Source organism: Monodelphis domestica, chromosome 1 (assembly GCF_027887165.1).
Source record: "Monodelphis domestica isolate mMonDom1 chromosome 1, mMonDom1.pri, whole genome shotgun sequence".
NCBI classification, from domain to species: Eukaryota; Metazoa; Chordata; class Mammalia; order Didelphimorphia; family Didelphidae; genus Monodelphis; species Monodelphis domestica.
In genome coordinates this window covers 598421344-598446403 of record NC_077227.1, presented here as the reverse complement: position 1 = coordinate 598446403, position 25060 = coordinate 598421344, and the positions used below count along the sequence as shown (strand labels likewise).

Sequence of the window (25060 nt, the reverse complement as noted above, 5' to 3'; positions counted from 1 at the left end):
TGATGCAGTGGATAGAGTACTGAGCCTGGAGTCAGAGAAGACTTATCTACCTGATTCAATCTAGCCTCAGTTTCCTCATCTTTAAAATGAGCCAGAGAAGGAAATGGAAAACTACTTCAATATCTTTGCCAAGAAAATCCCAAATGGGGTCACAAAGAATCTGAAACGACTGAATAACAAAATTGTGCCTTGCCAGATTACTCTCTAAAAAAGATTCTAAAAATGTGTAATTCCATCTGTTCCTCTTAGATGCCTACCATGCCAGCATCAAATTTAAATGCTTTATTTTCACCAGTTTGATGGGTATAAGGCACTACCTTAAAGCTGTTTTAATTTGCATCTCCTTGATTATTGGTAAAATTGAGCATTTTCCCCCAGGTCAATATTAACAATTTTGGTTCTCCTTTTGAAAATTACCTATTTGTATCATTTTTGAGATTTACTTATTGTGATATACAATTACTAGTATAACTTTTAAAACAGAAAATATTGATTTTGTTGGAAGTCTTTAAATTTTTTTAAATTTATTTTTTTCCATTTACATAACAGTTTTTAACATATATTTTCCAAAACATTGAGATCCAAATTCTCTCTCTCCCTGAGATGAAAAGCACTTAATGATGTTTTAAAACAGAAATTTAAATCAGCCTCATCATGTGGCATCCCAGCCTTTCTTCTACCTGCTCTAACCCTTACTCCCTACTTGTTTTTAAGTGGTCTCCAACAGTCTGGGCAAAGAAAAGTAGTGACAACTGCTGTTCCTCAGTGTCTGCTGCTAATTGACAAGGTCTTAGAGTGATTGCTTCAGTGTGGTTAGGAAGGTGCCAAGAGTTTGAGACAAGGTCAAGATATATCAAAGAGATGTCTCCAAGGAAAAGAAGAGTAGTGAGTACAGGAAAACATTCCTAGTAAATTGGAGCCAGAAATCAGGTGCACAGAGATGAACTATGCCAGAGCGAGGTATAATAGTGAGGTTGGGGTGGTTGGTTGAATCGGCATGCTTTGGGTTCTATGCCCTCTGAGTTGTTCTTATGAGGAGATACTATCTTCTCCTCACATATCTCCTCTGCCCTGCCCTTCCATCTTTGCCTCTCCTAATCCTCCCTGTACATGTGCTGGTAATGGGGCTTAAATAAGAGTGACCAGGGAGAGAGCCTGGATTGACCTGATAAACTGAGCTTAGTGAAAAACTCTCTTGTCTTCATGCCCTGTGAATGAATGAATGAATTCTCTTCACGCACAAGTGTCTTTGTGCACACTCATCTATACACCATAGATGAAAATGCACAAAGACAAATGTCATCCTTGGTTACTGAGAGACTACTCCTAATTCATTTATTAATGCACTTATTAAGCATTTACTATGTACGAGGGATTAAACTAGAAAACAACAGTACTTATTACTCCCAAGGAGCTCATATTCTAATGGGGGAGGTAACACATGGGTATCCATGAGTATAGGAAAAGTCATTTTTGTTTCCTTTAAAAAAAAAACAACTCATTTTATATATTGACCGATGTACTATCTCCTGAAATACTAGATCTGAAATACAGGAGTGGGGTTTCCAAAGAGCTTAATGTCTAGGATTTTAAAATCAAGGAATACTACAGCTAGAAGAAATCTTTCTTACCAACTATAGCAACTTCTCCCTGAAGCACAGATTCATAGCCTCTGGAACTATAAGGGAACTATAAGAGTGTTAGGGCTAATCCAGAGACTCTTCCCCACCTCATTTTATAGACAAGATTCAGAGAAGTTAAGTGACTTGCCACAGGTTAACACAACTGGTAAAGAGCAAGAGCAAGATGCAAATGCAAGATTCTGGCCAAGTGTTTCATTCGTTGAACATCTCTAAGTAAAAGGAATTCACTTGAGGCAGCATTCTGAGTAAGAAGTCAATGTTGTGTTTGAATGTTGGTTAAAGCTGTGGTGAAATGTCAAGGACTCTAGAGAAAGAAGGTTCTCTGCAAGAGAGAATTTTATTTTGTCTGTTGCTACCACTCCATGTCTGGCTTCAGATTGGGCATTTAGCTTAGTTCTAAATATTTCTCCCAGTAATATATTTTTTGAATCATCTCATGCTTTAACATTGAAAATACCCAAAAAGTATACCACCTTTCCACTTGCTATTCCGGTATATTAGAAATAATATTAGATTTAGACATATTAGACTTAAGCTTACATCCCTGTTCTACGAGGTAGTAAGGTGACATAGTGGAGAGTGTTGGACGTGTTGGCAAGACCTGAGTTCAAATCCTTCCTCAGTCACTTACTAGCTTTATGGCTCTGGGTAAATCACAATCTCACTCAACCTAATTTTCCTTATCTTCTAAGGAGGGTTGATAATAGCACCTTCAAAGGATTGTTGTAAGGATCAAATGATATAATGTATGCAAACTTTAAAGCTTTATGTAAATGCTAGTTATCATCATCACCATTATCCACTGAATCATCATGGGCAGATGACAATCTCTTTGATATAGTTTATTTATATATGGGAATGATAATACTTGCCCTATTTACAGAGAGTTATCATAAGGCTCATATGAGATGATAGGATCACAATTCTAGAGCTGGAAAGGACCTTGAAGTTCATTTGAACTAATCCCTTCAATTAACAGACCAGGAAATTGAAATCCATAGAGGTTATGTGACTTGCTCTGGGTCCTATTGTAAGTATCAGAACTGGAATTTGGGTTCTGTTCTTGTGACTCTAAGTTTAGTACTCTGATAGCTATTATGAAGTTAATTAATTAGTAAGTACCAAACTGACAATTATTTTCAGGCCAATAAGATTAACTGGAAGGAAAAAGAATAAATTGCTTAATTTTTGACATCAGCATGTCTTTAACCAAGACATGAAAATATAGGAAAATTAATGTCATATACATTTGTAGAGAGCATTTCTTCACCTAGGAGTCCTTTATGCCAATGAAATCGCAGAATATCTGTATCCTCACTCACCCTTATTTCATGTGCAAGTGATCATATGGCTTAATTTTTCCCATGCTTGATTTTTCTATTTGTGTGTCATCAGATAGGAATAGATAATGGACTTGTGATTTTATTGCTCTTGGGAGCTCCTGAGTGAAGAAACTCACTCTGCCAATGTATGTTGACATCTACATCTTGGAGGGTTGCCTAGAGTACTAAGAGATGAAATGATTTATCCTATATCACAAAGCCAACCGCTATAAAGGCGAGACTTGGCTGAATACAGGCGTTTCTGGCTTTTAGGTCAGCTCCCTATCTATTACATCACTCTCCCTTTATGTGCATATACATAGAATTAAGAAATGTTTTCAGGAAATTAGGAACATTTGGAAACAATATTTTTAGTTTAAAAATGATTTATTCAATTCTTCAGTATTGATTTCATTAAAAGAAGGTAGGAAATGATACATATGAACATAGACGGAAAAGAATGTTCAGATCTTTAGCATTTTTTGTTTTCTTTTTAAAGAGAGGTTACTAGTTACTAAATATTTCTTCCTTTATCTCAGGGGAATCCTCAGTTCTCCTTTCTATGACTACCAAAAGAGGTTATTAATCCAAGAAACTGCCTAATTTAATTGCTAGATCTTCTATGGGTAAAAGTACAACTTAAATTTTTAAATGGGACAATTGAGGGGGCAAAGGGGAATGTTTTCCTTACATATTTTCAATCTACTTTTTCCTAAGCTTTGAAATGAAAACTCTATTAGCTCCTTGCAGAGGCTTATCTAAGAGGCTTATCTAGAAAGGTTTCTGCTCATTCTAGCAGACAAAGAGTTAAAATTAAAAGAAAGATGAAATTAGCAGTTTTGCCCCTGGCTGCAGTGATGGAGGGAGAGCTGGAAAAATAGAAGAAAAAAATAATTAGTATCTATTTCTTTACTCAAGTGTGATGTAATCAGTTAAAATTCTATTCTTAAAAAGAAACACAACTCAGTGCCTTTAAAAATTCTCCTCACCACTATTTTAAAGTGGTTGCTGGGGAAACTGGGGAGGATGAAGAGTTGCACCAGATAATCCTTGAGAGTAAAATACTGGAAGCTATACTTGAGGTATTGTGATTCTCCAGACATAGGAGTGTTAGATCTCCCTTCTCTGTATTTTGCTCTTTGTTTTGTTTTGTTTTGTTTTGAGGACACAAAGATAGACTTGAACAAATGTAGAAGGAATGAAGAGAAAGAAGTAAATGGAGGAGGGGTGAGACTAAGTTAACCTAACTGAAGAGACTTCTAGAGAAAGAGATGGGAAATGGCTAGTTGACAAGAAAGTCACAGTCATCAGAAAGATGATTCTTTAAGATGGAGAAAATTCTAGGGGAACAAGATCAACTTAGAAAGGCTGCTTATGAGAAGATGAAAAATGTCTTTAAAGTAATGCGATTTAAGAATTATTTTTATTGATACTGGTTGTTTATCTCATTTTCACTTCTGAATACATTCCTTCTTTCACCTTACCCAGAGAGACATGTATTGTAATGAAGAATCAAAAAGGAAAAACTCATTTAGCAAAACTTACTAATATAATGTTTTGGGATCTTGGTGTCATATAATTATTCACTTACAAATGAACAATGTGGAAATGTTTTGCAAGATAATACAAAGCTCTGAGAGGGGGAAAAGGAGAGAAGGAAACAAGTTTGATCATATAACTTCAGAAAACTTATGTGGAAATCTGTTATTACATGTAATTGACAAAAAATAAAAATAAAGATAATTTGGAAAAAAATTACTAATATATCACCTGAGACTGACAATATTTTTTTTTGCAAAAAAAGGGGGTACAAGGCATAGATTTTTGTTAAAGAGAAACTTTTTTTGGAGTAGCAAAAAATTATGAACAAAATAGATGTCCATCAAAGAATGGCTAAACAAATTGTTACATGAATGTAATGTAATATTACTGCTGTATATGAAATGAGGAATATTAAGAACACAGAATATGACAGAATATATGAATTGATGAAAACGAATGTAAGCAGAACTAGGAAACACACACACACGCACACTGACTGCACTAATGTAAAAGGAAAGAACAAAAAAAGCAAAACTGAACACGATGTCATTATAATGATCAAGCTAGTGAAAATTACCTTTTTCTCTTCTTTGCAAAAATGGGAGATGAAACACTATATATAGTCAGGTTAACAGTTGATATGTTTGCTTACTTCTTTTTTTTCTTTCTCTTTCATTCTTTTTTTACAAGGTATGGCTCTCTCTACAGGAGTATATTTTGGAATGTGGAAAATAAATCTGGAATTGTAATAACTTTTACATGAAACCTTTCTTAAATCTTCAGTTTTGAAGGTCAGCCAGCTTCCAAGATAAAGTAAGTTATTTCCAGGTCTTAAGGTGCCTCACTGGGCTGGCTCTTGTTAGAGGCATGCTTCTTATTTATCTGTAGAAAAGAACTCTCCTAGGTAATGAAGCCAGCAAGCTCTAGCTGACATGTTTGAAAGTATGGTGGTCCAGCCAAGCACAAGAAGAAAAGAGGATGTTGTCATCCTCCTAATACCCTTCTCTTCCTGTGATGAAATAATGAAGGAGGAGTAGGGGTCTCCAAGCCTACCTGCTCAGTGGCTATTTACCCATTAATGATTTCTTGGGATGTCCAGAGGAAGACTGGTGACCTCACAAGTTGTATATATTGGCCTACTCGAGAAGAATTGGCTTTCTTTTTCCACACTGTGGTGGGAGTCATCCATCTTAGGAATATCCTGAGTGGCTGATTAATAAATTAACTTAAAATTAAGAAATAGTGCGTCTCAAGAATTTTATTCATTATAGAAATGAAAGTTATATAAAACAAAAAAAATGTACCAATCATAAATTTGAAGAGGAAAAAATATAAACAAATAGTTAAGAACTAATTCACATATATACCTACATTTCTCAGAAATCTCCCTGCTTTATTAGGTTATTATTAAATCATAAAATCATCAAGTTTTAAAAGATTAGAGTTGACTTGAAGTTAAAAGACCTAGATTTGAGCCTCAGTCTGAGTTAATTAGCTTACCTGGGGCTCAGTTTTTTCATCTATAAAAGAAATGTGTTGAACTAGATGATATCTAAAGCCCCTTCCAGCTTTAACAGCTCATTAGATTCTTTTATTCCAATATGAATCTTTTCTCTAATATCTCCAATAAATGGTTACCCATCTTCTATGATATTTGTTAACATTTATGGCTGGATGTTTCTATACTGGTTAATTTCATATTTTCATTGCAGATTAAATGAGAAAACAAGGAAGTTGTATCTAAATAGCTAACTATTCTCCTCAGAAAACAAAAAGAATTTTAATAGAATTTCAGGGTTGTAAAGGACCATAGCAGCTTTCTTTCTAGTTCATAGCACACAAAAAGAATTCCTTCCTACAGCCTTCCTAACAAGTGATCATGCAGCTTTTGCCTGAAGATTTTCAATCCACTACCTCATGATGCATACCATTCTGTTATGATTATGTTTTATTGGGTTTCTATGGGCAGTAAGAAGCATCATTTCATGGGAAATTTGTTTACTCAAATTATAGTGCTTATGGCAAGCACTTAAAAGAATATCATGAAAAAACTGCATTTCACCACCAGTTACAGAGGATGAGGAAGTAGAAAAATTCTATGACAAACTTGGTAAAATGTAAATTAAACCAACATTTGCTTCAATACTTTGCATCTTCAAGGCATAAGTAGAAATAAGGAAAGATGGCAAAAAAAATTAGAAAACATGATTTAGGAGATAAAAGTCCAAAATTTCTTCTTATATATTATGAATAATTTCTTTCAGAAGGGAGTTAAAGTTGAGTGGTTCCAGACATAGAAGACATCATAAAACTGAAATTTATTAGTTAATAGACAGAAAGTGACTAGTTACTGGGGTGGTATTTACTTTTGTATGTGGTTAGACCACAAATCATCACAACAGCAAAGACAAAAAACAATATCAAAGTAGAAGAAAGGAAATAGGGCCAAGAAGGTGGAGTAAAGGCAGGAACTCACCTGAACTCTCCCAAATTGCCCTACAAAAAATCTTAAAATGATGCCCCAAAGTGAATTCTAGAGCAGCAGAACCAATAAAAGGTCAAGGTGGAACAATTTTCCAAGTTGAAAGAACTTAGGAGAGGCAGAGCCAAGATGGCAGCTTAGGAGCACTTAAAGCCATAACCTCTCTGACAATCCTTCCAAACCAGTATTTATATTGTGTTTTAAAGAAAAAAGAAATCCAAACTCAACAAGAAGTCATGAGACCCTCCAACTGAAAACAACTTGAAAGGTAGGCACAGTCCATATATTTTCATGGGAAAAGGGAAGATCACCCTATCCCACCCAGTGTGCTGAGACCTGCAATAAGACTGGGCTGACTGTGTGAGCCCCTGGGCAAAGACCACAGCCATGAGGGTTCATCTCTCACCCAACACACATGGCTCAGGGCTATAACAAGGATGAGCAGAGAGGAACTGGGGGGGGAGGCACCTGGCTGGACACCCTCTGTCAGCTGGCTACAGTGAAAAATTCGCCCAAGGCAGGCCAGCTCAGCAGGTTAGCTCAACCAGCTGAATCCAGTATACCACAAAAGACTGAGAAAAGAGAATATTTGGCCTCAGGGAAGAACAGCTCAAACACTCTAGATTAGTAAATCAACAGAGGTACAAGTCTATATAGTCCATAGGGTGGAAGAAAAAAAAAGTAAATAAAATGAGTAAACAAGAGAGAGAAAAAGCTACAATTAAAAGCTTCTATGGGGATAAGGACCAAAGAAGAGAACCAGTAGATAAGGATGAGATCCAGCAAACATCAAGCAAAGTCTCAAAACAACTTAGGAGGTCAAAAGGAAAGGTCTGTGTCCCTAGGGTGGTGGATGGGCCTGGAGTGCAGTGCAGTGCTGGTAACACTCCCAAAAGCCAGTAGTAGGCTTTCAGACAGCTATATCAGTGGCAGCAGCCACTTCAGGAGTTTTCAGCCCAAAGACAGTAAGGAGGTCGGACAAGTGGTCAAGGGCAGATTAAGGGTACCTTTTGCTGTCACTGGGTACAGCAATGTACTTTTTTGCATTTCCAGGATCAAGAGCAGTACAAGCACTAGATCTATAATCAAAGAGGACTAGGGGCAGTTCTAGGGCAGAAAAGAATGCTTATGGTCATTCACGAACCAGAGCATAGTCCAGGAGAGCAGTCACCACACATCTACTTGGATCATACCACCTTGAAAGAACTGAAAATTTACAGTTCCCCCTGAAATAGTTCAGAAAACAGAATCATGAAAAACCTGAAAGTTGGGAAAGTATCCTCTCCACTCTGGGAGCAGAGTCAAACTTTAACATAAGTTGAAAGTAAAAAATTAGGCTGCATAAGTGAGAAAATAACAACAACAACAAAACCCTGACCTTAGAAAATTACTATGGTGGAAGGGAAGATCAAGAGAGAAATATAGAAGACAAAGAAGTCAAAACAGCTATAAACACATCCTCAAAGAAAAAAAAGTAAATTGATCACAAGTCCATAAAGAACTTCTAGAATTCAAATAGGATTAAAAAAATAAAAAAAAATAAAGATATAGAGAAAAAATAGAGAGAAGAAAAGAGAGTGGTGCAAAAAAAGTCTGAGAAAACAGCCAGTACCTAAGTAAAGGAGGTACAAAAAATACTAAAGAAAATACCTAAAAAAACAAAATTGGGCAAATAGTGAAAGAAGAACAAAAATCCACTGAAGACAAGACCTTCTTAACAGTCAGAATTGGCCAAATGGAAAAAGAAGTACAAAAACTCACTAAAGAAAAGTGAGTGAGAAAAAAATTTCGGCAAGCGAAACCTAATGACTCCATGAAACATCAAGAAGCAATAAAAAAAATAATGAAAAAATAGAAGAATATGAATTAGCTCATTGGAAATACAACTGACCAGGAAAACAGATTGATGATAGGTAATTCAAGAATTATTTTTATCTGAAAGCCATGATTAATAATAAAAAAAAAAAGAGCCTAGGCAGCCTATTTCAAGAAATTATCAAGGAAAACTTGTCCTGATATCCTAAAACCAGAGGCTTAAAATATAATTGTCAACAATCCATTAATCATCTCCTGAAAGAGATTCCAAAATGAAAATTCACAGGAATATTATAGTCAAATTCAAGAGCTCTCAGGTCAAGGAGAAAATACTGTCTGCAGCTAGAAAGAAACAATTCAGATATTATAGATCCACTGTCAGGATAACACAAAACTTAGAAGCTTCCTAATTAAAGTATTAGAGAACTTGGAATATTCTGGAAGGTAAAGGAGCTAGGATTACAATCAAGAATAACCTACCCAATAAAAATGAGTATAATCCTTCAGGGGGAAAAATTGATATTTAATGAAACAGTAAACTTTCAGTATTCCTGATGAAAAGTCCAGAGTGGAACAAAAAATTTTACTTTCAAACACGAGATTCAAGAGAAGCATAAAAAAGGTAAACATGAAAGCGAAATCATATGTGATTCAATAAGATTAAGCTGTTTATATTCCTAAATGAAAAGGCAATATTTATAATTTCTAAGAATTTTTTCATCATCATTAGGGCAGTTAGGAGTATATATAAAAAGAGGGCTCATGTATGAGTTGACTGTGATAAGATGATTTCAAAAAATAAAATGAAGGGGCAAGAAAGAGAGATCCACTGGGAGAAGGTGTGAGAGACAGGTAGGATGGGGAAGCCTATCTCACATAAAAGAGGCATGAAGGGAAGAGCTTGTATAGTAGAGGGGAAGATGGGATGGCAAACAATGCTTGAACCTTATTCTTATAATTGACTCAAAGAAAGAATAAAACATACACTCAGTTGGGTATTGTAACAAATTAAATTCTCTAGAAGCTATATTTCTTAAATTTTAAAAATTAGTTTGTTAAAAGACATCTCAAGAAAATTTAACTAGCCAATGGATTCCCTCTATAATCCAAATAGATGTCAAATAATTTGAGTGGGGAAAAAATTGTGGGGAGAGACACAGAGAAAGAGAGACAAACAGAGTGAGGGAGGGGGGCAAAAGCTCGAGTAGCTGTACAGTTGGGTGAGCAGTAAGAAAGCAAAAAGAGCATGAGTTTTCTGGACATGCCAATTTGTATCCCTTGTGATGTCATCAATTAGTCCTTTCCCAGGGCATCTGAGATTGGAAAACAGTCATGCAGGAAGTGGACTCACAGACCTCAACTCCCCCATTACTTCATCATAGGAAGGGGAGTAGGGAGTGTCCTAAGGACACCAACAGACCTAGAAAAATGCCAATACATTCTACCATGTAGTTGGGCCATTGCAGTACAAAATGGCAGTTGCTTAGCGCATGGAGGCTAGAGCTTATTGATTTCATCACCCAAGAGAGTTCTTGTTTACAGATAAACAAAGAGCAGGTCTTTACCTTGCCTTCAACAAAAATTAACCCCGTGAAATGCCCAGAGATCTGGGAGAAAATTACTTTAACTTGGAAGGAGGCTGGCTGACTTAAACCTGAGGGTTAAGAAAAGTTTCACATGAAAATTATGAACTATATTAATTTTCCATGGTATGGAACCTTAACTTACCCTACAGGTAAATAAGAAGAAAGGGTAGGGGTTGATAGAAGAGAGAGAAGATGAAGGGAGGCAGTGGTCAAAAGCAAGACAAACTTTTGAGAAGGGACTGGATTAAAAGAGAGAGGGAAAAGGATAAACAGGAAAAATAAGGGGGGAAGGAAATACAAAATTAGAAATGATAACTGTGAATGTGAAAGGGATGAACTCATCCATAAAACAGAAGAGACAGCAGAATGGACTAAAAACCAGAATCTGACAATATGTTGTTTACAAGAAACATACCTGAAACAGAGAGACACAAACAGAATAAAAATAAGGGGCTATGGCAGAATCTATTTATGATTCAACTGAAGTAAAAAAAAACAAAACAGAAGGAGCAATCATGACCTCAGACAAAGTAAAAGCAAAAAAGTGATCTAATTTAAAGAGATAAACAGGGAAGTCATATTGTGCTAAAATGAATACCAACCACACATGCAGTAAATGGTATAGCATTCAAATTCTTAAAAGTTTAAAAAGAGTTACAGGAGGAAATAGACAAACTATACTACTGGGAAACCACAACTTCCCCTTCTCAGAACTAGATAAATAAAACAAAAAACAAAACAAAACAAAACAAGAAAGAAATTAAGGAGATAAGTAAAATTTTTAGAAAAGTTACATATGATAGATCTCTGGAGAAAATTGAATGGGAATAGAAAGGAGTACACCTTTTTTTTTTTTAACTGTACATGGCATCTTCACAAAAATTGACCATATATTAAGGTATAAAATTCTCATAGCTAAATGCAGAAAAGCATAATAGAGTGGTGGAGCAGTGGAATAGATCAGACCTACAATTTATAGTTGTACATGACCATAGCAATCCTAGTGTCTGATAAATGCAAAGATCCAAGCTTTTGAGACAAGAACTCACTATTTAACAACAATTGCTGAGAAAACTGAAAAGCAGTTTGGCAGAAGTATGGACTGACATCTCACACTAAGATAAGGTGAAAATGGGTACATGATTTAGATAAAAAGGGTGATATCATAAGGAAATTATGGGAGAATGGAATATTTTACCTGTAAGATCTATGAATAAGGGAAGAATTTATGACCAAACAAGAGAGAGAGAACATTACAGGATATAAAATGGATAATTTTGATAATATTAAATTTAAAAGGTTTTGCACAAACAAAACCAATGCAACCAAGATTAGAAAGAGAGTAGGAAACTGAAAGAAAAATTTACAGCACATTTCTCTGATGAAGGCTTCACTTCTTAAATAAACAGATAAATGAGCCAACTTTATAAGAATAGAGTCTTTCCAATTTAATAAATAGTTAAAGGATATAAACAGGCAGTTTTTAGGAGAATAAATTAAAGTTATCAAAAGTCACATGAAAAAATGCTCTAAATCACTTCTGATTAGAGAAATACAAAATAAAACAACTCTGAGGTACCACCTCATACCTATCATATTGGCTAATATGAGAGAAAAGGAAAATCACAAATGTTGGAAGGGCTATGGGGAAATTGAGACACTAATACAATATTGTGGGAATTGTGACCTGATCCAGTCATTCTAATTAGCAATTTTGGAACCATGCTCAAAGAACTATAAAACTATGCATAGTTTTGGCCCCCTCAATATCACTGCTAGATCAATATCTCAAAGAGGTCAAAGAAAAAGACAAAGAACCTATATGTACAAAAATAGATAGCAGTTCTTTTTTTATGACAAAGAATTGGAAAATTGAAGGGATATCCAACATAGGGAATGGCTGAACAAGTTGATGGTATATGATTATAAGGGAATACTATTGTCCTATAAGAAATGATGAGCAGGATGGTTTCAGGAAAACCCATAGACTTATATGAACTGATACAAAGTGAAGGAACCAGAATATTGTACAGAGTAACAGCAATATTGTACAATGATGACAAACTATGAATGACATAGATATTCTAAGCAATATAATGATCCAGGACTTATCTAAAGGAGTTGTAATGAAAAATGATGGATTATGAGTGCAAATCAAAGCATATATTTTTTTACTTTATTTTCTTGGGGGTTTTTGATCAGTTTTTGGCAACATGGTTGATATGGAATTATAATTTGCATGGCTGTACATATAAAATCTATACCAAATTGCTTGCCTTCTCAAGGAAGAAGGGGAGGAGGAGGGTGGGAGGGAGAGAATTTGGAACTCAGAATTTAAAAAAATGTAAAAAAGTATTTTTACATTTAATTGAGAAAAAATAAAATAAAAAGGTAGACGAATGCATAAAAATGAAATGAAGAACTGGCATGAAATTGAGGCCACTGACCTATTTAAACAAGGTATTGACACAGAAAAATGGAAAATTGTTAAAATCAGAGCTATTAATATAGACTATTACCATTTGCTACAGAAGATGAAGAATAACTATTTGCTTTAACAAGGAGGCCAAAAGAACATATATGATAGGGATAGTACCTTAATGACAACAAAATTCTCCCTGAAGTCAAAAGTCCAGCTTTTTATCATCAATAATCTTGCTATTAATTTTTGTGTGGCTGAATCACAGACTACCACAGTCTCTAAAGAATTAAAATTGAGAGCCAACCAGAGGTTATTAAAAAGACTATCATGGATGACCATGTCATGGATCTGAGTAAGCTGTTATATACATTGCTGGTTGGTTTGTTGTTTTCCTCTGTAGTCAAAGAGACCTGAAATGGCATTACTATATAAGGGTCAATGTATACTGTATGCCTGATTGTGGCTGATCAGACCAATACAAGCTCAGAAGGCTTTACCAATGGTCAGGCACAAATAGCTCAGATGAACATTTGGGATGGAGATATCTTTAAAATTGCATATCTCACATTTCTTTTGCACTACCTCAAATGCTATATGCATAGACTTTACAGCTTTTTGCTCTTTCTTTTATTTGCAACAGTTCCTAAAAATACCACTTACAGTAAAAAATGCTTTAAGCAAGATAGCAAGATTATATATTTATAATAGGAAGAGGGAAATTATTTGCAACTGGGGAAAAGCATCATGATATAGAAAACAACTGGTCCTGGAATTAGGGCTTCTGGATTCCAGACTTGTCTTAGAGTAAGCTTGGTGGTCACTTCATTCTCTAGGTATCAGTTTTATCATATAAAATAATGGATTGACTTTCATTATCCCCAATGCCTTTTAGCTCCCAATCCTGTGATTAAAAGGGAATGTTTACTTGCAAGTTTTCAGATTTGGAGCTTAAGCATCTTGTCTTTAGCTCAAAAGTACCAAGAAAGCATCTCCATGAGGGAGGAAGTACCCTTAGTAAGAGCTGAGAGCCCAGTGCTTCTTTGATGTGGGCACACCGTGCTGAATGGCCCTGCGTCAGTATCTTCCTTGTCTCACAATCCATATCAAAACTCTTCAGAGACACCTTTAGAGTATCTTTGTATCACTTCATTTGACCTTGGTCGATGTCCTTGCCCTGTGTGAGTTCTCTGTAAAATAGTCTTTAAAGTAAACAAGCATTTGGCACTTGAAAAATGTGGCCAGCCCATTGGAGTTGCACTCTCTGTAATCAAGATTGAAAGCTTGGCAGTTCAGGTTAAGAAAAAAGCTCAGTGTCCAGTACCTTATCTTGCCAGGTGATCTTTAAAATCCTTCTAAGACGATTCAAATGGAAGTGATTCAATTTCCTGGAAAGGTGCTGGTAGACTGTCTAGATTTCACAGGCATGGAACAATGAGGTCATTAGGATGACTCTGTAGATCTTCAGTTTGATAGGCAGTTGAATACCTTTTCTCTTTCACATTTTCATTCAGAACCTCCCAAACATTGATCTACCTCTGGCAATGCATGAGTGATCCTCATGATCCATGTATACATTCCGGGAAAGTACATTGTCAAGGTAAATAACTTTATCCACAGCATCTGAAATTTCTCCATTTGCTACAATCAATATTTACCATTCCATGTATGGGTGATGTGGTACTGGCTGGTGGGGAACCTGTTTTTTTGGTATTAATTGTTAGGCCAAAATTTGCAAAAGTGGCAGAGACTAATTGATCCATATTATGTTGCATCTTAACCTCAGAGGGTGCATGGAGTGCACAATCATCTGTGAAGTGAAACTCAAACCTCAAATTTCCCTCCACTTTAGTTTTAATCAAAAATTAAAGTTATAGAAAAGAGGTCATGGGAGGGATGCTAGCCTATGAAAAGAACAAGATATTTAAGGAATTTCAAGAAAACTAGAGGAAGACTCCAAGCATGTTGAATGTACTGCTTATGAAGGAATTTCTAAAGAACATATATAAGAATTGCACAGAAGGAAAAGGGATGGGATCACAGATCAATTGAAACATATGTGATTTAAAAAATAAGCAGGCCAGAAATATATGTTACTATTTCAACCTCAGGGTTTGTCCTTTATGGTGCAGGATTTATTTGCTCTGACCTTCTAGCAACACCTTGTGGCAGTGTATGTCCACTGCAAAGGCAGTTCCTACAACAGTGAAAGTTGTCTGTAAGCTTAAACTTAAGTGATTAAAGCTTCATGGAAGAGGCTCAGGGCTATCAGCTCTTAATGGTACTTTCTACCTCATGGAACAACTTACTTGGTAATTTCGAGCCATAGCCAAGAGATGTTTAAGCTCCAAATCTGAAAAATTACATGTAAACATTTCCTTTTAATCACAGAATTGGGAGCTAAAGGGCATTGGGAATAATGAAGGTTAATCTAATGTGTTATATGATAAAACTGATACCTAGAGAAGGAAGTGACAAGCAGGGTTACTCTGAGTTAAGCCTGAAATCCAGAAGCCCTAATTCCAGGACCAGTTGTTTTCTATATCATGATGCTTTTCTCCAGTCTCAAATCATTTCCCCCTTCCTATCATAAATTCTTAATCTTGCTATCTTGCTTAAAGCATTTTTTACTATAAGTAGCACTCTTAGGGACTATGGCAAATAAAACAGTAAAGAGCTCTAAAGTCTGTATTCATAGCTTGATTGTTGCTTCTTACAAACATTTTATGGACAGAATGATATTACATGATATTGTAGAAACAGCAATGGATTTGGAATCCAGAGAGCTGGTTTCAAATTACTTCATTTCTCTTTGTATCTAAGTTTCTACATGTGTATACAATAAACAAGTTGCAAGCTACTCCCCTCTCTGATGCTAGAGACTCCTATGGTATATAGGCAAGAAGATGAATAAAAGGAGCAACAAAGACTGTGGGAGGTAGACATGGATGAGCAGTGGCATAATACTGGAAGCCCACACAAAGATCTGGAGATAGGCTTATGGTAAAGGTTTTGTATGCACATTCACTCTCATCCTGGAGGAAAAGAACTGGCATCAGATAAGGGCATTAAGCCAACAGTGGAGTAAAGGAACACTAAAAGACAACCAAAGAACTAAATGATTCTCTACAACTAGAATCACTGAAGGCTCAGAATCATGAAATGTTCTCTCTTCGTATTGTGAGCCCTGTGGATTGTGCAGGTCCTAAAATGTGGGAAGATTACTCTTAACTGACCTCAGTCCACAAAATACAAATTGGTGGGAAGAGGAAAGATAATTTATTGACTATGGATTTGGACATAATATCCCCCTCCCTTTTTACTGTATAAATAAAGCCTTTACTTAGTACTTTTATTTGCTTGCATGCTGGTAGGGAAACCTAGAGCCTTTCAGGGGAGGCAAAATAAACCAGATTATGAAGTTACCTGAATTCCTTTAGGTGGAAATAAAATTTATGGGGTTTTCAAGGTGAACCAAATTTTTTAAATTCCCAAGGTTTCCTTCATCAAAGCATAAGTCAGAGAAATTTTATGAGTTATCTCCTAAAAAAAATCATACCTGGGTTCTTATAGAAAGAGAGATCCTTTGACACCCAGCTTACTTTTAAAATGAAGTTATTGGAGTAAACTATCTCTAAGGTCTCTTACTGATTTAAATCCTATGATCTTACTCTATTCTGCTAGAAAGGAATAATAGTTATGACCAATGGAGCAGACTTTAGCGTCCTCATACCCTACAACTTTTAGCCCTTCATAAAGGCAAGGTAAAACAGCTTACAAAGGGTAGTAAATTATGTTGGTGTAGTAGCAGTCAGGTTCTCAATTTTGCTTAGTAATATGCTAAGATCTAGGGAGCCAGAGGTGGTACATGCTTGGTTAAAAGCATGGAAGAGTGAAGTTTCCTTCAAGTCACAAAAGCATAGCATTTTAAGAGTTGGAAGGGATTATAAGGGTTTTCTAATCCAACCCCTTAATAAAACTTCAATTTCTTTGGTCACAGAAGTAGTCATTAAAACTCTAGCTTGAATACTTTAAAAAAAAGATTTGTATAATCAAAGAAAGCAGAACTAAAAGAATAATATATATACAATGAGTACAAATTATTTAAATGAGAATAACATTAACTAGCAACAAAACTAAAGTAAAATTCAATGTAAATCTTAGGCATTAATGTATTCAAGTTAAAGCAGATATTCTTCCTTTGTTTTTTGTCCTTTTTCATATTATCAATTGCCTATTATACATTTCCCATGTGATATCCTATAAAGATCTCAAATTTAACATGTGCAAAACAATACTCAATATCTCACCCTAAATTTAACCACCTTCTCAACTTCCTTATTTTGGCTGAGTACACCACCATCCTCCCAGTCATCTGGGTTTGAAACCTCAAAATAATTTTCAATGCTACACTCTCCTTTACTTTTCTCATCTAATTGTTGTTGGTGGTGGTTTTACCTCCTCCATATAGCTTGCATCTCTCCCCTCTTCTCTTTGCACATTAGGTTAACTGTTGTCTAGTTTCCAGGCTTCCCTTTCCCCTTCACACAGGCATCAAATTCATAACCCTAAAGCACAAATCTCAGCAAATTATGGCACTGCTCAAGAAGCTTTAATGGCTCACTATTGCCTTTAGAATTAAATACAAATTTCTCAGGCTTACAAAACCTTGATAATCTGATTCCAGTCTGTCTTCCCAGCTTTATACTTCTTATATGCTCTACCTTCAAGCCAAATCAGACTATGTGTTTTGAATACACAGCACTCTATATTTCCAGTCTCTCTCTGTGTTTACTCTGGCTTTCTCTCATTCTTGAAATTCATTCCCCATTCATCTTTGTCTGGTAGAATCTCTAGTTTCCTTCAAAGTTTAACTCAAGTCTATCACATTCTATATGAAGTCTCTCTTGACCCTCCTAACTGGTAGTGTACCTTCCTCCATATTACTTTATATTTATGCACATATACACACAGACTCACAAAACTTATACAAATATATAAAATTAATTTTCTGTTTAAATAGTATTTTTCTCTATAGAATGTAAGATTCTTGAGGGCAGGGCTTAGCTTAGCTATTGTTTCTGTCTTCGTACCCCCAATACTTAGTACAGAGTCTAGCATATATCAGGCACTTAACAAATGCTTGTTGTTTGGTTTTTAACAAATGACGAACTTCAAAAAGATATGATTATATGAACTTAGTGGTTCCAATCACTTTTACATTCTCTTGCTTAGCTTTTGAGAAGAAGTACTTTGAGGGTAGCTCATAAAAGAGTAGGGGAAGGGCTGTTATCTTCTGTATCAAAATAATATTTATCAGTGGAAAAAATAAATCCAAGAACCAGCTTTCCTAGATATGTCTTCTTACACCCCTGTAATCATCATCTTGGTACTACCCCAATTATTCAGGATGTTTGAACAGTTGCCTGGTAAGTTGGCCCCATGAGATACCATCTCCACCGCAAGGGGAAGCAGTGCAGGAAACAAGGGCCATGAACAGAGCGAAATAGAATAAAAAAAAAAAAAGGAAAAAAAAAGGAAGAAGAAAAGAGAGAAAAGGGAAATAGAGATAAAGGGGAAAGGGGAAATAAGACAAAAAGTAGGAAAAGACTAAAGAAAGCAAAGAGTGAAAGTGTCAGGATAAAAGCCACAAAGAAAGACAAAGAATGAAAAGGACAAAGAGGAGGAAAGAGATTATGAGAGGAAGAACTGAGAGGAAGAGAGAATCCTGCCCTGATTCATTGTTAGCAGCGGGCTATCTCCTAGCTATTAGAGGTGCAGGAAGATTAAATACTTTAGCAAACTTTAACCTCTTCTTTCTCAATCTTTGTCCTAATGCCGACTGTGAACTTTTTCTATGACTTTGTAGTCATGCACTTTATGAACTTATGGCTTTAGAAACTAGCATTTCAGATGTCCCTTCAGAAACTGATCAAGAACCCAAATGAAGTGACTTCCTGGGGCTGTGTACTTTGAAGGAGCTATTCATACTATTGTAATGACTATATACTGGCTAGCTAGTACTTAACAAAAAGTCCCAAGTCTGTTTACACACAATAGCCTATAAAGTACACCCACCCCCACCCAAGACAAAGCATGTGAGAACTTTGTCCCTTCTTAAACACATGCATGTTCTTAAGACTTGATGTTGCTCTCTCTCCAAACAAGACACCCCCATCCCATTAAGATGTTCATTTTATTTTAGTTTCATTTAGACAAAAAGTATAAGGTTGTGGGGAGGAACAGGGAGAAAAGGAAAATCAAAACACAGTTCCCTGGTCTATACACATCTAGGGGTTACTCTCCTGGTATGTGTATGAAAGGTTAAGTAGCTTTGTTAAATATAAAATATTAGTGAAAATTTTGGAAGGTGAGAGTGTAAGACATTTGAGATTCAGTATAGGGATTGTACCTAAGATTACCTGATTTTAACTGGGGATCAGAGCTTTATTCCAACCAGCACTGTTGTGAGGACCAAATGACCTAACACGTGTGAAATGTTTTGAAAATGTTAAAGCTAAATAAATGCTAGCTATTATTCTTATTACCAGGGAATGAGTAGAACTGCGGCCAACAATAGTGTCTAAATTGGCTCAAATAGAAAACCAATATACATCTCAACCATCAAAAATTGGATGAGGACTAAAACAGGGGGTAATACATGGTACTCAAAACCTATTACCTGCCCAATAGAAACATATTAATTGATGGTCTAGCCCCAGTTCTATGTCTAACTAATCTGTGTGACTTTGAGCCAATCACTTCCTTTCTCTAGGTCTCAATTTTCTGACCTTTAAAATGGGAGAGTTGGACTAGGTGACTCTAACTCTAAAAATCTATGATACTAATTGAACCTGAAATGAAGAGGGCACACTGGCCTGCTGAAGAGGATTCACAAGGGTTGTGAAAAACACGGGGAGGGCACAAAGTATGCAATCCCCAAAAGAAATCTTCCTTTTTTCATGCATTGCTTCCTGGGGGCTCACCTCATTCAGTAGCAGCAGCAGCAGCAGGTCCCCCCTTCAGGCCTCAAACTGGAAAACCTCCAGTTACCATAGCGGCACAAAAGCAGCCTTTTCTTCTCCCAGCTCCCACCAGTCCCAGCTTTCTCTAATCCAATCGCAGTCCACAAACTTGGTCTCTGGCATCCCACATCTCTTAGGCAACAGTGTGTAGCTTCTTGATTGGCCATGAGACTTAGGAGGGCTGAAACCTTAACTGAGCATGGGGAAAATGGAAGGGGAGGAGAACCAACAACAAACCCTGGGTAGTGAGGGTCTAATGAAGCGGGAGAATGCAGTCAATCTATAGATAGAATGAAGAGAGGAACTCTTCTAAAAGCACACCTAGTTTGGTCACTCAAGAGTTCCGAAATGAAAATTCCAATTCTCTATACTTTGAGTGTGGCCAAATGAGAGAAGGTGAGCAGAAATAAAAAGAGCAAGCTTCTAATTTAACAGAAGAACTGCACCTGTAACAGGAAGTAGGTGGGTTCAAGAATTAAGGAAAGACATGGAGAGAATTGTCATACACAAAAGCTTCTTAGCCTCAGGTTTCCTAGGTTTTAAGACTCAAGTTGCCTGGCAGATGCTGTAGGAAACCAGCAGATGGCATGTCTTCACAAGAATTGTTTTAAAAGTGTTTCTTAAAATCCGATTCCAAAATACTGGGGTTCAGAACTCCACAAAAGACTTCTCCCAAAAGGATAGAGACTGGACTTATGATTTCATTGGTATAAGTAACTCTCTAAGGCTGTGTATACATTTGTAGGAAAGGTGTAGACCTATCTTGGTTGAAGGAATTTCTGCCTTGCCTTAATGATACAAGAGTAAAAATGCTTGTTCTTGTGGAAAGGAAGGAAGAAAGAGAGAAAGGGAGAGAGGAAGGGAGGAAGGAAGGAAAGGGAAAAGGGATTAGTTTCTCCTGTTCCTTTTCTATCTGTCCTAAAATAATAGCTCACATTTATACAGTACTTTAAGGTTTTCAAACCATTGTCCTCACAACAACCTGAGATAAATAGTACAATTATAGTTCCACTTTATAGCTGGTGAAACCAAGTATCAGAGAAGTTAAGCATATAAACATGAACAAGATGGTGGGAGGTAGTATGAAGATACAATTCAGAATTACTGTATATCCTAGACATGCTAAATGTTACAAAATGGTTCATCTCATCATTGCTGATGGTATTTGGTGCTTGTTATTTTAATGATATTCTAATATCATTCTAATTTCTAGTGACTTGATCTCTGAAAAATTGAAGGTGGAAAAGTCATGAAGAAGAAGATGGGGAAGGAAATAGGTGGGAAACCAGGGAAGAATGAAGAGAAATCCAAAAGAAGAGATTTATAGAGTAGCTGGAGGATCATGAATAGTTCAGGAAGCTGTATGTTGTGGGGAACAGAGTGAGCAATGGAATGAGAATTATAGGATTCTAGAAGGTCCCTTAAATAGTACCTTAATTTAGTTCTACCACCCCCCTCCTTGTTTTATAGATGAGGAAACTCAGGACCAAAGGGTAACAACTTGCCTGAGGTCATATAGCTAGCAGAGCCAGTATTTCCATCCATGCCTTTGGACTTCAAATCCAGTGTTCTTTCTACCACAAAGAATCACAAAATTGGAAAAGGTTTTAGATAATCTGAGTTGTATCTAAGTGGATAATCTCCTCTACAACATCCTTCTCATAGTATATCCAACAAGAGACATGTTTATCTCTAAGAATCCCTGGCTTCTTTTAAAGTTCTATAATCATTTACATGAATCCTTTCTGGTTCCCTCCCACTGGTAGTATATCTCAAATTAACTTGTATTTACTCTGCATTTATTTTATACTTACTTATATATGCATATATTGCTTCCCTGATAGAAAGTATGATCCTTAAGGAGGGTACTATTTTTGTCTTTATATCTTTAATGCCTAGCATGGTATCCAGATATCCAGATCTTAGCAGGTCCTTAATAAATGCTTGGTGATCAACTTATTGATGGATGAAGATGGATGAAGAACTCATTTTCTCATGAAGTAACTCATTCTACTTTTGGATGTTTTTCTTTGTATATGCCTAAATCCACCACTCTTTAACTTTAACTGGTTGCTTAATTTTGTCCTGCCAGGCCAATCCCTCTTTTACACAACAGCCTTCCAAATAATTTAATATTGTTTGTTATATCACATTGTTGATACATACTGAGCCTGCAGTTACTATATATCACAATATTCCTCTGAAAATTAGATCCTTGCTTTATAAAGAACTAGTCATGTGACCTTGGACAATTTTGTACCTAATCTGAGCCTGTTTCCTCATCTGTAAAAGGAGGAGATTGGATTAGATAATCTTTGAGACTTTTCCAGATCTAAAATTCTATTAGTCTATTAACAGCTTTCAACTTGTAGAAAGCTCACTCTGATGCTCCCCGCCCAGGCTTTTAAAACCACAAATTTCCTTTTATAAAGGGGTATTATGCTGGTGGTGTAATAACAAGAATTTCATTGTCTCTCTGTTGGAACTCAATTCAATTCAACAAACATATCTGTTTCCTTGAATATGTCACATCTCTGAACCTTTTATTGAGCCCTGTTTCCTCTATGCCTTTTCACATTTCCCTCCAAGTCAAGATGGATATTTAAAACTGCTTCTTCTGATGCTCTTCCAGTGCTCAAATAAGGAACTCACTTCTCTTTAGATCTGATTTAGACTACAAGCTCTCATTTGAGTTCTGTCACTTATGTAAATAAGGTCTTTCTGGATGGCACCTTCCTCCTTGGTGAAATGGGAGAGGAGGGTTGAAACAAATGATCTCTTAAGGTTCCTTCCTGCTAGATTGTAAATCCTTTGGGGTCAGGGAATATCTTCTCCCTCTTTTTGTATCCCTAGCATTTAGCACAGTGTCTGGAACACACTAGGTGCTTAATAAATATTTATTGGGGGCAGCTGGGTAGCTTAATGGATTGAGAACCAAGCCTTGAGATGGAAGGTCCTAGGTTCAAATTTGGCCTCAGCCACTTCCTAGCTGTGTGACCCTGGGCAAGTCATTTGACCCTCCATTGCCTAGCCCTTACCACTCTTCTACCTTGGAGCCAATACAAGATGGAAAGTAAGGGTTTAAAAAAATAATAAATAAATATTTATTGACTCTAAGTCTACATTAACAGGACCGTTAAGGGTAGCACAAGCAGGCCCAAGATATAACCAAAGGTAAAAGGGAATAAAGGTCTCATTCCTGATCTTTATATTTGGGTGACTCGTTATTTAACCTCCCCGGGCTTCAGTTTCCTTTTCTGTAAAATAACAGGGATGGACTAGATGGCCGCAGGGTCCCTTTCAGCTCTAGATCTGTGAACCTACAAATCCAAATTTTTAAATAGGAGAGAGTGATGTTAGTGGTGAGAGAGAGAAAAGAGATGAGAAAGTGCAGGATCCCTGACAAAAACATAGGGGAGTATGACTTCTGCAAGGTTATGAGAATACAAGCTTAAGGTACAGAAGCTGGTGAAAGTGGGCACAAGCTGGGATCGGAGAGCAAGAACCAAAGGAGTCAGCCCAACTCCCCGGTTTGCGGGCGGAGTATGCGTGCCCACCCTCTGCCTGCGTGCGCGCCCTCGAGCTCGCTCGCGCCCAACGCTCCAAGGTCCGGGAGCTCGCTTGGCTCCGGATTTAAGAGGGGAGCGAAGGAGGGGGACGCGCGGGGGCGCGCGTGCGGGCGGTCCGGCGGGCGGGCGGGCGGTCCCTCCGCTGATCCGTTTACCTGAAGGAGGAGCTGCCTTTGCTGCCTTCGCCGCCTCCGCCGCTTGGGCTCTGGGAGACAACAACGAGACGAGGAGGAGGACGACGACGAGGACGACGGAGGGTCTGAGGTGAGCACGGAGGAGTGGATCTCTCCAGCCCTGGTTGTTGGGAGAGGGGAAGGAGAAAGGAAAGGGACTGAGAATGTGCCGAGGCGAGCCCGACGCGAGGATGAGGGGGCTGAAGAGCCGCCGCCACTGCCGCTGCAGCCGCAGCCGCCCCCTCCTCCTGCTCCTCCGGGATCGCTGGTCTCGTCGCGGCCAAAACAAAAGCGCTCCAAGCCGCGTCCGGGAGGCGTGCGGCGGCTGGTGCCCCCAGCCCGTAGCTAGCTGGAGCTGCGAGGAGATGCATACCCTCGCCCCTGACGTTCGCCCCGCGGTCTTTCTTCTCATCTGCCCCTGGCCGGGGTGGGGGTGGGGGGCAACCTGTGAGAGTGCCCCCCACCCCCTACAACGCCGCCCGTGTCCTTTCTGGGGGGGAGGTGGTGCTCCAGATCATTCCCCCTCCCCCTCCCGGGTACTCTTGGAGGGTGAGGGGAGGGGTGGGAGAGAGAAGGCGATGAAGACAATAACCTGAGGACCCCGGCTGGCTCCCGGGGATTAGGTTTCTCTAGTGGCAGGAGAAACATTCTTGGGTTTGTCTCCATGAATATTTGGATCCCGTCGGGGTGAAATTTCCCCTTGCCTCAATTGCCCCCCCCCCCCCCCCCCGCTCGAATTGGTCGTTCCTTCCCGGGGCGAATGAGTTGTTTGTGGCCAATAACTTAACAGGTAGCGCCGGAATAAAAGGTTGCGGTTAATAAATGTCCCATGGAATAAAAATGTCCAAGCATCCCTAGTGAGTTGTTTAAGACACTGACTCCTCTCCGGAAACTCCGGTTCTCTCCTTCAGACTTCTTTTCTTTTTAAGGCCTCCTTGAGCTTTTTGTATTGTACTCAGATTGGGAAGAGCATTGAGCCCAGGGGAACACCTTTCGTTGGCATCAATAAACACTTGGTGCATACTGTATACCTCAACATTAGAAGACCTTTTAAATATGCAAATAGCCTTCTCTGAAAGGGGAGTCCTGGTTTGTTCAGAGGGGAGCTTTCAAATTCCAGTTACTCAAAGTGAGTCAGGTGCATCAAGCAGTAAAGTAGCCTTCGTATTCTGTAGAAATATCCTGTAAAATCTAATTTTATAGAATCTAGTTTTGATGGAATATCTGGAGTGTGGTAGGGGTTATTAGGTTCCTTTGCAAAGCTAGACTAATTGGGGAAAAGGCATGACTTTAGGTATGTTGCACTCCTCTTCTCCCCCTCTTTTACTGTTGGGGTAGTAACTGTGGGTTGGAAAAGGAAGGTAGAAGAGGAGAAGTCCTTCATTCTATCATTAAATAGTAATTACCTGTCATTTCTTAATCATCTTTCCAGACCTTAAACATAAGGATTTTCCCCTCCAGAAAACCTAGTCTACTCTCAGACC

At 37.6% G+C, this 25060-nt stretch overlaps 2 protein-coding genes across 11 annotated transcripts in view; one reads left to right on the top strand and one right to left on the bottom strand.

Moving 5' to 3' along the window:
* Positions 1–23673, bottom strand: part of FBXO16 (F-box protein 16) — an 82379-nt gene extending 58706 nt beyond the window's left edge. For 3 of the 6 annotated variants that reach the window (XM_007476518.3, XM_007476515.3, XM_056813737.1), the window contains exon 1: positions 19796–19937. The gene's annotated coding sequence lies outside the window, so the exon portion shown is untranslated. Of the gene's footprint in view, positions 1–5084; positions 5454–19795; positions 19938–23558 lie in introns of those variants that run through there. The other 3 variants (XM_056813736.1, XM_056813733.1, XM_056813734.1) reach the window with 2 other exon arrangements.
* The window catches only part of FZD3 (frizzled class receptor 3), an 89836-nt gene continuing 88304 nt past the window's right edge, over positions 23529–25060 (top strand). For 2 of the 5 annotated variants that reach the window (XM_007476510.3, XM_007476512.3), the window contains exon 1: positions 23529–23667. The gene's annotated coding sequence lies outside the window, so the exon portion shown is untranslated. The remainder of the gene's footprint in view (positions 23668–25060) is intronic. The other 3 variants (XM_056813731.1, XM_007476514.3, XM_056813730.1) reach the window with 3 other exon arrangements.